The sequence below is a fragment of the Lygodium microphyllum genome, chromosome 7, assembly GCF_053477565.2.
Source record: "Lygodium microphyllum isolate KBCC chromosome 7, Lygodium_microphyllum_v1.1.10, whole genome shotgun sequence".
NCBI lineage: Eukaryota > Viridiplantae > Streptophyta > Polypodiopsida > Schizaeales > Lygodiaceae > Lygodium > Lygodium microphyllum.
This window is the reverse complement of record NC_141141.1, coordinates 40,563,630-40,576,819: the sequence shown is the minus strand read 5'-3', so window position 1 is coordinate 40,576,819 and position 13,190 is coordinate 40,563,630.

Below are 13,190 nucleotides of genomic sequence, written 5' to 3'. Positions count from 1 at the left end.
CATGATGGACTAATATGAAAGTATTAAAACATATGAGATCACTAAGTGTGAACTTGCTAAGGATAAATGAAATAATCATCAATGGACTATGTGGTGGACTAATATGAAAATATTAAAACATATGTGGTCTCTAAGTGTGAACTTGCTAAGGATAAATGAAATAAGCAACAATGGACTATGCAGATGTAGTCTAATTGAAGAATTACTAGCATTCTTTTCATGTTGCTTGTCACCAAAGTAGCTCATGGATGCTAGCTTATGTGGAGCTTGACATATCAATGCTTCCTCTCAAGCTTAGCATGAGCTCATAAACTTCAAGCATAGTCTTGAAGCAATAGAGCTTCTTGGCTCCTAAGACCTTGGTGGAAGTATTTATAGCTTGATTTTTTGTAGTGATATAAACTTGGTCAATATCACCGACTAAAACCCACTCTTGAATGAAATGGTAAAGGATCTTTATGTGTTTGGTTTGCATATGATATATTGAATTCTTGATCAATTGAATGCTACTAAGGTTAACATAGTAAATGATAATCTTCTTTTATGCTTGCAACCCCAAATCACTAAGTAGCTTGCTTAGTCAAGCTATCTCATATGCTACAACAATTGTACACTTATACTTTGCCTTGACAATGCAATTGTGGATTGTTTTTTGTTGCTCCAAGCAATGACACTCCCAAAGGAAAATATAAAACCATTGGTAGGTCCCTTATTTGGATTAGTATTAGCTCAATTTGCGTCTATGTAACTATGAAAGTCCAACAATGTACTTGTAGCATAGAGTAATGACATAATCTAGTGTGGACTTAACATAGCACAATGTGTGTTGCATTGTATTTAAATGTGGCTTTTATGGAACTTTTGTAAATTGACACTCCAAACTAATTGTATAATTTTGGTATAGCCTAGTAATTGTCAAATAGATGAGATTGTCCACAATCTTTTTATATATAGTAACATTCTTAATCAAGTCACCCTCATGTACATTAAGCTTAGCATTAATATCCAAAAGATATAAAAATTGATTTATAATTAGCCATACTATTTCATGATATCCAAAACATACTCTCTATTAGAGCCCTAATTATCTTAGTGCTAAGAAAATAGGATAGTTCTTCCAAATCCTTCATTCCAAACTTGACCTTAAGAAGACTCTTCACATGATCAATCTTTGTCTCATTGTTTGCTATCCATAATAATCAAGTCATCTAGATAAATAATGATGAGCACAATTGTTAAGATGGCAAGCTCAATACGTGTGGACATTGATGATGGACCACCTGGCTAGATAGGTCCGCATGTCTACACTTAGCACATTGGTGGTCATTATGATACTCACATGGTCACTAACTTATTACTTATTATATTTAGTTTGTTACACCTACCTACACTTGGCAAAGACATAGCACCAGTTGATTAGTGTAGTCAGTTATACACTGTTTGACTTAGTAGGCCACTTTCCTTTATGTTGTATCTTATCTATACTTTGTATACATTGTATAGTGAGCGAAAGAAGAAGAAGAAACCAGCAAGAAAACGTTTTGGTCTCCATCTCTCTCCTTGTGTTCTTGAGTGAGCTTCCTCTTGTGTATACAGTGTGTATTTGGTGCCACAGCTCAAGCAAGTCCCCCCACCACGCGATTCTTGACATGGTATCAGAGCCACGCCACTGAGAGAGGCTGATTTTGAAGGCTGAAGTGAAGGAGAATAAGCAAGGTTTGAGCAAGCAAGCAATGGGTAAGAAGCTCTCCCATTCTTCCACTCTCTCTCTTGGATAGTGCTTGTGGAGGCACCGGAAGCAAGATCAAGCAAAAATCTCAGATTGCTGTGAGATTTGGTGTGCAAGCAGATCATTGTATATTCTGCAAATAAGCCCTTTAGGACTTGTCCGCAGTTATTTTGGGCGTCTGAGGCCCCGTTTTAGAGCCGCAAGGTTACGGACAACAGTTTCAGGGTACACTATGATTTCGGCTATATTGACCGAAAGTGGGTGCGCAGGTTACAGATTGCGAATCTGTAATTTTTGAGGTGTTTGCAAGAAGCAAACATAAGGTTTATCTGCAAACAGGTTGCAGATTACATGTACTATTTAGCAATCAGTGAAAAAGGTTGCTTGGTGTACTGCTGTGCACGTGTTGTGGAAGATTGCAGAAGACTAGCTTGCTGTGTTATATCCTTGTTTGTGATAATGGCAGAGAACAGTGGAAATCCCATTATTGAGAAGCTCGACAAGAACAACTACCCTTCATGGAAGTTTCGTGTGACGAACTTCCTTATAGGAAAGGGTCTTTATGAATTTGTTTTAGGTGAAGAAAAAGAGCCAGAGCTAGGTATCCCTCCGACTGCAAATGAGTTAAAAGCATGGAAAGAGTGGAACGTGAAATACAAAAAGGTGATGTACTGGCTATCTACAGTAATTGATAATCCTATGCTGGGACATATCAGGAATGCAGGAACTTCACATGTAGCTTGGACAATTTTTGAGAGTATGTTTTCAGTAAATATAAAGGTACGAAAGATTCAACTCAAGCAAGAGTTGAATGCCTTGAAGAAAGGGAAAATGTCTATCAATGAGTATGTGTTGAAGGTGAGGAGCATTGCAGATGCTTTAGCAACGATTGATGCAATGCCGGATGATGATGATTTGGTTTCATCCACTCTGATTGGCCTTAACAATGAGAATGCATGGAAATAATTTGTTACTTCAGTATATGTACACAAGCCATTTCCAGATTTTGATGAGCTGATCTCTCTCATGATTACTGAAGAGATCAATATGCAGGGTGATTCGTCTGAAAGAGATGGTGAACAGGTCCAAGCATTTTACTCGAGTTCAGGAAGGGGACATGGTAAATCCTCTTCGAGAGGCCGTGGTATGGGACATGCTAGCGATAACCAGCAAAATAGGTTCAATCAACAGTTTGGTGAAATGCATGTTTCTAGAGGCAGAGGAAACTTTAGAGGCAGGGGGAGCTCTAGAGAAAGAGGTGGATAGCAGAATAGAGGTTCTGGCAATTCTGCTATTGTTTGCCATTATTGTGGCAAAACAGGCCATATTGCAGCCCATTGCTATGCAAAGAAGGATGATATTTGCAGTGGTAAATTGCAGTAAGGAAACTATGCATCGTCTTCATGACAGAATGAAGACAAAAATGAGCGTCTATTTGTTATGCAGCATATGATGAATGCAGTTAGAGGAAAGGGGACACATGATGATGTATGGTATGTTGATTCAAGTGCATCTAATCATATGACCAGTCATGTTGAATGGTTTGGAGAGATGCATGACTTACAAAACCCATGTTATGTGCAGACGGGTGATGATTCATGCCACCCAATTTCACACATTGGAAAGGTTCCCTTGTCCTTGTATGATGGCCAGACAAAGAGTCTAACAGATGTATTACATGTGCCATCAATTACAAAGAATCTAGTATCTGTTGGCCAAATGGTAGAGCAGGGGTTGCAGGTTCGATTCAATGCAAAAGGTTGTTTTGTAGAAAACTTTAATGATAAGTGCAGGTTGGTCTCAAAAGGAAGTAGAGTTGGCCGAATGTTCACTTTGGATACTGGAATTCCTACAATGGATGCTGTTATGTATGTAAAGGAAAAGGAGTAGTTGCAGATATTGAAATATCGCATAAACGTATTGGACATGCAAATGTGCAAAGGCTGAAATTAATGCAGTCCTCCAGAGGATTGGTTATAGGGTTGCCTTCATTTAGAGTTGCAGAATTGCATAAAGTTTATAAAGTATGCCAGTTTGGTAAGCAAGCAAGACAACCCTTCACGCATGACAGAGAAGTGAGTAGAAAAATACGTGATGTAGTGCACATAGATGTTTGGAGGCCTACATAGAATGTATCTCTTGGTGGCAGCAAATACTTTGTCACATTTATTGATGACTGTTCAAGGAAGTTATGGGTATACTTCATGAAGGAAAAAAGTGATGTGTTTGAGCACTTCAAATCTTTTAAGACAGCTGTTGAAACAGAAACATGCTTAAAAGTAAAGTGCTTGAGATCAGATGGAGGGGGAGAGAACCTCTCTAATGAGTTCAGTGGCTTCTTGAGGACTCATGGGATAAAGAGGCAATTTACTTGCAGGCATATCCCATAGCAAAATGGTGTTGCAGAAAGAAAAAACAGGCATATTGCAGAAGTTGCATGGGCATTAATGGCTGAAAAGAATATGCCCAAACATTTTTGGTCTGAGGCTATCCATATTGCTGTTTACATTATGAACAGAACTCCCACAGTTGTAGTTCATGGGATGACTCCTGAAGAATGCTTTATTGGCAAGAAGCCTAATGTATCACACTTGAAGGTATTTGGCTGTGTTGCGTACGTTCATGAGCCAGATGAGCTATGGAAGAAGCTTGATCCAAAGGTAGAAAAATGTGTTTTTATTGGATACTCTTTAGAGCAGAAAGGGTATTGCTGTTATAGCCCTGTCACAGGTGAGTTCAGAGAGTGAGTAGGGATGTTATCTTTAATGAGATGGGAAGTTGGTATACACCTGCTGGTGATATTTTGGATGATGATAATGATCAGGACAGCTGTGTGCAAAAAGATAAACAAGAATCACGGAGTCTTAGTGGACCAGAAACATCATCGAGTACTACACCTACAGTGAGCCCTTGGTCTGGGAGACTGAGGAGTAGCCCCCCATCTTCAGGTGGATCTATAAGTGTTGCAGGGAAGGACAAAGGAAAGAAGAAAATACTGGATGGTAATGATGCATCTACCAGTCATTTGGGATTGGATGGAGATTCTAGTGGTTCGGAGAGCTTGGATGATGAGCTTGGTATTCCTTCTGTCAGGACACCAGGTGTACAGAGAGCTCATAGTAATGTAAAGGCTCCATTGAGTGATCCAGTGGTACGCAGATCTAGCAGGGTCAAATACCCTGTTAAAAGATTTGATTTTTGAAGGTCATGCAGCTCACCATTATGCTTATATGGTGAAACTAGTTGAGAATGTTGAGCCCACTTATTTTGAGAATGCTATTGGTCATGCTCATTGGGATGCAGCAATGGATGAGGAGATGGTTGTATTAGAAGCTAATAAAACTTGGGATTTGGTACCCTTGCCTAAGGGTAAGAAAGCTATTGGTTGTAAGTGGGTTTACAAAGTCAAGCATAATGCAGATGGTTCAGTTAGCAGGTATAAGGCTAGACTGGTTGCAAAAGGCTATGCTCAAACATATGGCATAGATTATGAAGAGACATTCAGTCCGGTTGCTAGAATGGCAATTGTTAGATATGTGATTTCCTTGGTAGTAGCCAAAGGTTGGAGTTTACAGCAAATGGATGTTAAGAATGCCTTCTTTCATGGTGAATTGCAAGAAGAAGTGTATATGGAGCAGCCAGCAGGTTATGAGGATTTAGAGCATCCTACATATGTGTGCAGGTTAAAGAAGGCACTCTATGGGCTCAAGCAAGCACCTAGAGCATGGTCTGACAAGATTGGAAAGTATCTTGTCAATATTGGATTTTGTATTTCTGATGCTGATCACTCACTTTATGTGAGAAAGGGACATGCAAGTTTGCTCATCATAGTCATCTATGTGGATGGCTTGATTATTACAGGTGACAATGACAATGGGATTGCTGAAGTTAAGGACTTCTTGAAGAAGAAGTTTGAGATGAAAGATTTGGGTGAGTCGAGATACTTTCTTGGTATTGAGGTGATCAGATGTGATGATGGTATATGGCTATCCCAAAGGCAGTATGGCTTGGATATGTTATCCAAGTATGGTATGACAGCATGTAAGCCTCTTTTAGTACCATTGGAGCAAAATGTGAAGTTGAGTGCTGATGTTGGGGATGAGATAGAAGACACTACTATGTTCAAGAGGATAGTAGGGAGTTTGATTTACATGACTATCACAAGGCCATACTTGAGCTATGCTGTTGGCCTTGTTAGTTAGTTTATGCAGATGCCTAGAAAGCCTTATTTGGATGCAGTGAGACGTATATTGAGGTATGTGAAGTCCACTTTACATTATGGACTTTTTTATGAGGCAGGTAAGGACATATAGGTCTTTGGATACACAGATGCAGATTGGATTGGTAGCATGTTAGATAGAAGATCTACAAGTGGATTCATGTTTTCCCTTGGTAGTGCAGCAATTACATGGAGCAGCAAAAAGCAATCTATTGTTGCTTTATTGAGTACGGAGGCTGAGTATAGAGGTGCTGCTATGGCAGCCTGTGAGGTGGTATGGCTGTAAAAGTTATTAGGTGATTTGGATGTGCAGAGAGATGGTCCAGTTGTCATTCATTGTGACAACATGAGCAGTATACAGCTAGCTAGGAATCCAGTGTTCCATGCTAGGACAAAACACATTGAGGTTTACTACCACTTTGTGGGTGAGAGAGAAGGTACTTGCAGGAGAGATTGACTTGATATATGCCAGCACCACACAGGATCAGATAGCTGACATTTTCACAAAGGAATTGGGTGCAGAGAAGCTTTGAAAGTTCCGAAGCTTACTTGGAGTTGCAGAGATAGAGTTGAGCTTGAGGGGGAGTGTTGAGATGGCAAGCTCAATATGTGTGGACATTGATGATGGACCGCCTGGCTAGATGGGTCCGCACGTCTACACTTAGCATGTTGGTGGTCATTATGATACTCACATGGCCACTGACTTATCACTTATTATATTTAGTTTGTTACACCTACCTACAACTGCGAAAGACATAGCACCAATCGATTAGTGTAGTCGGTTATGCACTGTTTGACTTAGTAGCTCACTTTCCTTCATGTTGTATCTTATCTATACTTTGTGTACATTGTATAGTGAGTGAAAGAAGAAGAAGAAACCAGCAAGAAAACGTTTTGGCCTCCATCTCTCTTCTTGTGTTCTTAAGTGAGCTTCCTCTTGTGTATATAGTGTGTGTTTGGCGCCGCAGCTCAAGCAAGTCCCCCCACCACGCGATTCTTGACAACAATATCTATATCACTCTCATATATGTAAAGTGATTGATTAGCATACACTTTGAGAAATCTAATGCTAACAAGGTATTATACGATTCTATCATATCATATCGTCATTGCTTGTTTCAGTCCTCCATACAAGGCCTTATGAAGCTCTCATACATAATTAAGATAAGTCTCATCTACATAACCAAGTGGTTGCTCAACATAAACTTCTTCTTGCAACTCTTCATTCAAGAAGACATTTTAAACATTCATGGGATGTATGATCCAAAAATTTGATGTAGCCATTTGTAGCCATTTTAACCACTAGAGCAAAGATCTCTTCACAATCAATGCCATGAGTTTGTGTATACCCTTTGGCAATCGGCCATGCCTTATAGTGCTTAATAGATTCATTCAATCTATTGGCAATTGGCACTTGGCATTGTCAAAACTACTGGGACATACATCTTGCACAATCTTAGTTATATAAGAATAATGATGAGTTGCATAGCTATCATATATCAATCATTACTAGCTTTTTCACTTTGGTTGACTTGCATGGACCTGGATTACTATCAAGTGCCTTAGCATCCTCTTGTGCCTTCCACACACTTGGTATCTTAATAGCCCCGTGATTTGACCTTAGGATTTGCAACCTTGTTTTCTTCTCAACCAAAGCTTTAAAACTTTTGAAGTAATCAACGACTTACTTTTTTGATCCATGAAATAAAACCATATATTTTCAATATTATTTCCAAAAGGACATGTACATTATGCATCCCATCAACTCTAAACTTTGATAATCTGTCCATAATCTATTTTGACTACATATTTTTCAAACAGTGTACATTTATATGACCAATCTACTTGTGCCAAATTTTTACAACACTTAAACCTTATGCAAACATTACAACCTTCATTTTAGGTAAACTTAAATCAAGAGTGGACAATCTACTAGTATGCTTACCTTTTGTAATCAACTCAACCATTTCCTAGGTTCTCTACATAACAATCATCAAACATAAATTGAATCTACAATTCTTGTTCTACCATCTGACGAATGGAATCCAAGTTCTTAGCTATGTTCCATGCATATAACACATCAACTATGTATTTTATTTTACTATCATATATATACAAAGAAACATTTCTAATTTGAGTAATGGGGTGAGTTGTATCATCCCTTGTCTCTGCATAGCTTAGAGACTCCAAACAACTACTCTCCATGAGATGTCATGTGGTTAGAGGCATTCAAGTTTATATACTATATACCATTCTTAGATGAACCATAAGTAGTCACAGTATTCATGAGATGTTACGTATCAAATTACTGCTCACTTATGTCATCATTGTTTTTGCTATAGTCGAAGCATAGTTACCTTGCTACCTTTTTCCATCTTTAATTTTAACTTTATTTTTGAAGTAGTTTTTGAAAATGTGGCCTTTCTCGCCACAATGTCAACATTTCGTGTTATCCTTAGAATTATGTTGTCTATTAGAGCATAGAGCTTGCCTTCTTTGTCTTTCTTTGCACTAGCCTATCCTATTTTGCTGTGCATTATGACCTTGACCACAAGTAAAGCTTTACGAAATATAAATTAAATGTATGATAATATTTAAAGATAAGATAGTTAATAGCTTGAAGGGTAAATATACTTTTTACCTATATTTTTCATGTATAATAGTCATTGATACAAAAAATTGATATAATCCTTTTATATATAAAATTATCTATATACTTGTCATTGTTGGTACTATTTTTCATATAAATTAGTTGCAATACCTAAATTTTGATGTGTAAAAAGTTATTGTGTTGGTAAAAGCTTGCTATGGTGTAATAATTGTTACATATATGTATTACTTACTATAATTTATTATTTCTAAAGATAAATGACATAATTTTGTATCTATATGTGCACATGTTGTGTTGCTTGTGCTCTATTATATAGAATAATAATATAAATATTTTATAATTATATGTATATTCTAGATATGTACATATCACTGATAATATTAGTATATCTATGTAAAGGATGGAAAATAGGATACATAGGATGCTTGTGTAAAAGGTGAAGGTACTAATCATTTTGTACTAGTTTTTGATATAGTACAAGTCTCTTCTTACTCCATCTCTCTCCTCACAGCTTTCATGACTGTCATATTTTTTTCTTTTCTGTGTTTTTCTCTCTTGTTCTAGTGTTTCTCACACCCTCCCTTCTTTCTCTCTTCATGCAGCATTTTCTACTATTCAACAATTTCTCTCTCCTAGTTCACTTCATGATAGATGGTATTAGAGCATTAGTCTTTGATCCATTTTCTTCTCTTTTTGTTCGTATTCAATCTCAATTTTTGTTATAAAAACCTATTCTAGACAAGTACTACAGGTGGAAATCATGGATTGTGACTTGCAAGTTTGCTACAGCTAGAAGGGACCATGGTTATAGACATTCATAGGAGTTGGTGACAAAAATGGCAGCCTCCATGCTATTTTAGCAGGTTGTGATTAAGTTTCATGCCATTTTGAAGGTAACTTGGTCAAAAGGGAGTTAACTACACTGAGTGGATGAGTAACCTCAGGTTACTTTTTGAGAAAGAGCTTCTTCTTCTTCATATCTAAGACTTCCATGGAACCTTCAACTCTCCTTCTCCATTTTCCTTCATGAATATTGCTTCCCTTTCATAATGGATAGCATAGAGAGTTTCTAAGCATCATAGGCAACATATAGAATACCATTTTCGATTGCCACATCAGCAGGAACTCAGGACCACAACTCAATGAGATTTGTGCTAATTTGAATAGCCATTAATTCATAAAAAAATCGTTGCTACAAGCTTGATGCTTGATGCCTACACCTTCAAAGTGGTCATAGGACCCTCCTCCATCATCTTACAAGCTTCTCTAAGAGTTCTTTTTCATCTCCAAGCTCTTTCATGAAACTCTACCTAATATAAGAGCAAGGGAGCCATTAAAGCTTTAGCCAAGCTCATTAATTTCAAGGGGATTTTGATATTTTTCACATTTGGAGGTTACCTACAATAAGACTCTTCAAAATTTGGCATGATTGGATTTGAGTCTTCAAGCTTCCATTGGAGAAGAGCTTCCTAGTTCTTCATCAAGAAGGAGCGTTCTTTGTTTTTGATGCATAAAGAGAGATAAAGTATTTCCATTACAAGGATTCTACATAGTTTGCTTCTTCATGGCCAACATTGGAGCTCATACATTGAAGATTAAAGGTTAGTTCTCTTCCATTGAAACAACATAGAGCTTCTTTTGCTAAATCAAATAGGGTATCATCAAATATTTTCTTTTTCAACTTCTTCAATAATTGTAGTATCAAGAGACATTCTCTAATGCTCAATGCTCAATGATAACCTCCAACCATAGCTATTAGTTCAACAACTCCATTGTCTTTCTTTTAGTAAGGCTCTTCAACCTTCGTAAGATTTGAAGATTATGGAACTATGGGATTCAATTTAGAAGCAACATTGTGGGGCTTTTGATGGCAACAAGTTGGAAAGACATTATTCCTTTCTGAATTCTTGGATGATAGAGCATTGCTTGGTACATTGGTTATGATAATGACATGCTTGTGATGGCATGGAATCCTTCATAAAGATACTTAAATGCTTATGCTAATATGTCTATAGCAATTTCTTGTTTATGTTGGTAGTGGTGGTAAGGTGATGCTCATGTTGGCAATGCAAATGTTCATCATATTGACAATGTTGGTAGTGGTAGTAAGGTGATGCTCATGTTGGAATGCAAATGATCATGTTGGCAATGCAAATGTTCATATTGGCAATGGTTGATTCATCTTGGTAGTGATTCAATCCATACAATGGGTCTTTGATTGTTTTCTACAAACCATAAATTGGTATCTTGGTATCCTACAAAGTTTCCTCAATTCTATAAATGAGTCTACAAGATTAAACAAGATCAAGGTTGGATCTATAAACCTCTTATAGGTTCATCCAAACATGGTAGGTTCTAGACAGTTTTAGTCAGCCAAATTTGGGCTATCATATATTTTTCTGCCCTGATCCACAATTTACTATTAAGTGCTTTCTTTGAAGGGGAAAGTATTAGCTTTGATTTGAACCAAGAAGTTTGTCGATTGGAGCTTTCAGTCAAAAGTTATGGGCTAATTTAGTTACTATAGGTACTATAGGACTACACTCTCCATAGATAAGGAAACATAGTGTTATGAGTCTTATCAGACATATTGGTTCAAACAGGATGGATATTCCTTTGGTAGACATAATGGATACTTTGACACATGCATTCATGAATTATGATGACTCTAAAATGGCAAGAGAGGTGGTAGATGTGAGGTTGATTGAGCAAGTACTTATCCATAAGTTAAAACCTCATACTTCTCAGTTGGTTTAGCAAGATGTTATGCATGCTCTTCTCAATCTCTATGAAAGAGTGTCTTAAAAGGATGTGTATGTAATATGGAAGTTAAAAGAATGTTTTTGGGATTACTAACCATGGACAAAATGGAGGTTTAAGAAAGCTGATTTATGGGCATCAATGAAGTATTTTTACAGTAGTGGTACTACTCTTCTACAGTCTCTTCAAGGCAAGGATGTATTACATTGGTTTGTATCGTTGCTTAATTAGTCATCTTAGGAGAGTAGTTAGAATATGTATTGGTATTTCTTTCCACTCTCTTTGCTAAGATTAATGCTAATCAGTGGGCTATGATAGTTCCTACACCTCCATTGGTTAGGATTTGGTCATGGGCTTCATTGGAAAGACAACTAGCATGGAAAATTTTGGATATAGGAATGCTTTCATTGATCAAAATTCTAGGGAAATATTATACCAAGATAGGGGAATATACTACTTTCATCTTAATTTGTATTTGTATCTACCATGAGGATCTTTGTGCTTGTATGGAGATGGCTATAAATCTTTTTCTGAAGAATGCTGAATTGAGAAAGAAAATGCTTGCATTGATTGCTACTTGGTGCAGTCACTATGAGGGTAATATTTAGCCTACTCTACAAGATGTGGTCACTTCTTAGGAGCATCACGATGCTGATTATATATCTCAATCTGTAGAATTAAACTATGGACTGCATGTCAATGGGGATAAATCAAATGCAATGTTGAATTCCTTGTTTCTTCAAGGTAATAATGATGCTGAAGTGGAAAATGGGTTTATGATGGGCAAGAGGAAGAACAAGGAGAGAATAATGAGCAAGATGAAGAAGATGAAGGCTAATAATATGAATATCAAGAAGATCAAGATGATTCATCTAGAAGAAGACAATGTATATGTGGATCATCTAGAAGAGGAAAATGCATATGAAGATCACTTATGAGGATATGCATCAACTCACATTCAACCAGGGTCTACACCAACTAGAAGATAAGCAGCATGCATATGATTGTGGTTATGAAGACTCAGGTAATGATTGTGATGATTGGTATGCTAATAATGAGGATGCAAATGAGATTCATGAAATGCTATGATGGATGATGAATATGATTATGGTTGTGACTATGGAGATGTTTCTTCATATCCTTTTGACCTAGGTGGTCAAGATTATGCATTTGATGATAGTTTTCTTACTCTTGATCATTATTATGATGGTATTCCTTTTGATCCAAGAGGTTATGGGATGGCTTTGGCTCCTTCATTAGAGAAACATCCATATTAGGATCAAAATCTTTATATTTCAAAGGTTTAATTGACTGAAAACTAGTCATTTAATCCCTTGTTCTACTGCAGACAATTTATAGATAACTCACAATTTTGGCTTAGTTTTCATTTTGATTTGATTACAAATGAGAAATACCTATATACTTGAAAGTATGTCTAATGAGCTTTCTTTTGACTCATTGCATGCTTGATTTGGATACGCCCATCAAAAGATATATTCGCTTTACTATAGTAGGTTCTATATTTAGTAGATAACATGCTGCCTATTGTTTACAGGTGTCTTCTCTAGGAGTTATGGTAGTCTAGTTCTCAGTTTTATTATTTAGAATGGATTTTCATATGGTCTATTTAGTTTTCCACTTTTGATTCTATCCATTACTTAGTATATACTAGAGATTTTTCTATTTTTTGTAGCCATTTATACCAAAATAGTACTTTGATATCCTTTACCTTCAACCATTGTTAATAGTCCAACAATAATTTTTAGGAAAAAAAATTATTTTGAGAATGGATTTTCATATGGTCTATTAAGTTTTCCACTTTTAATTCTATCCATTACTTAGTATATACTAGAGATTTTTCTATTTTTTGT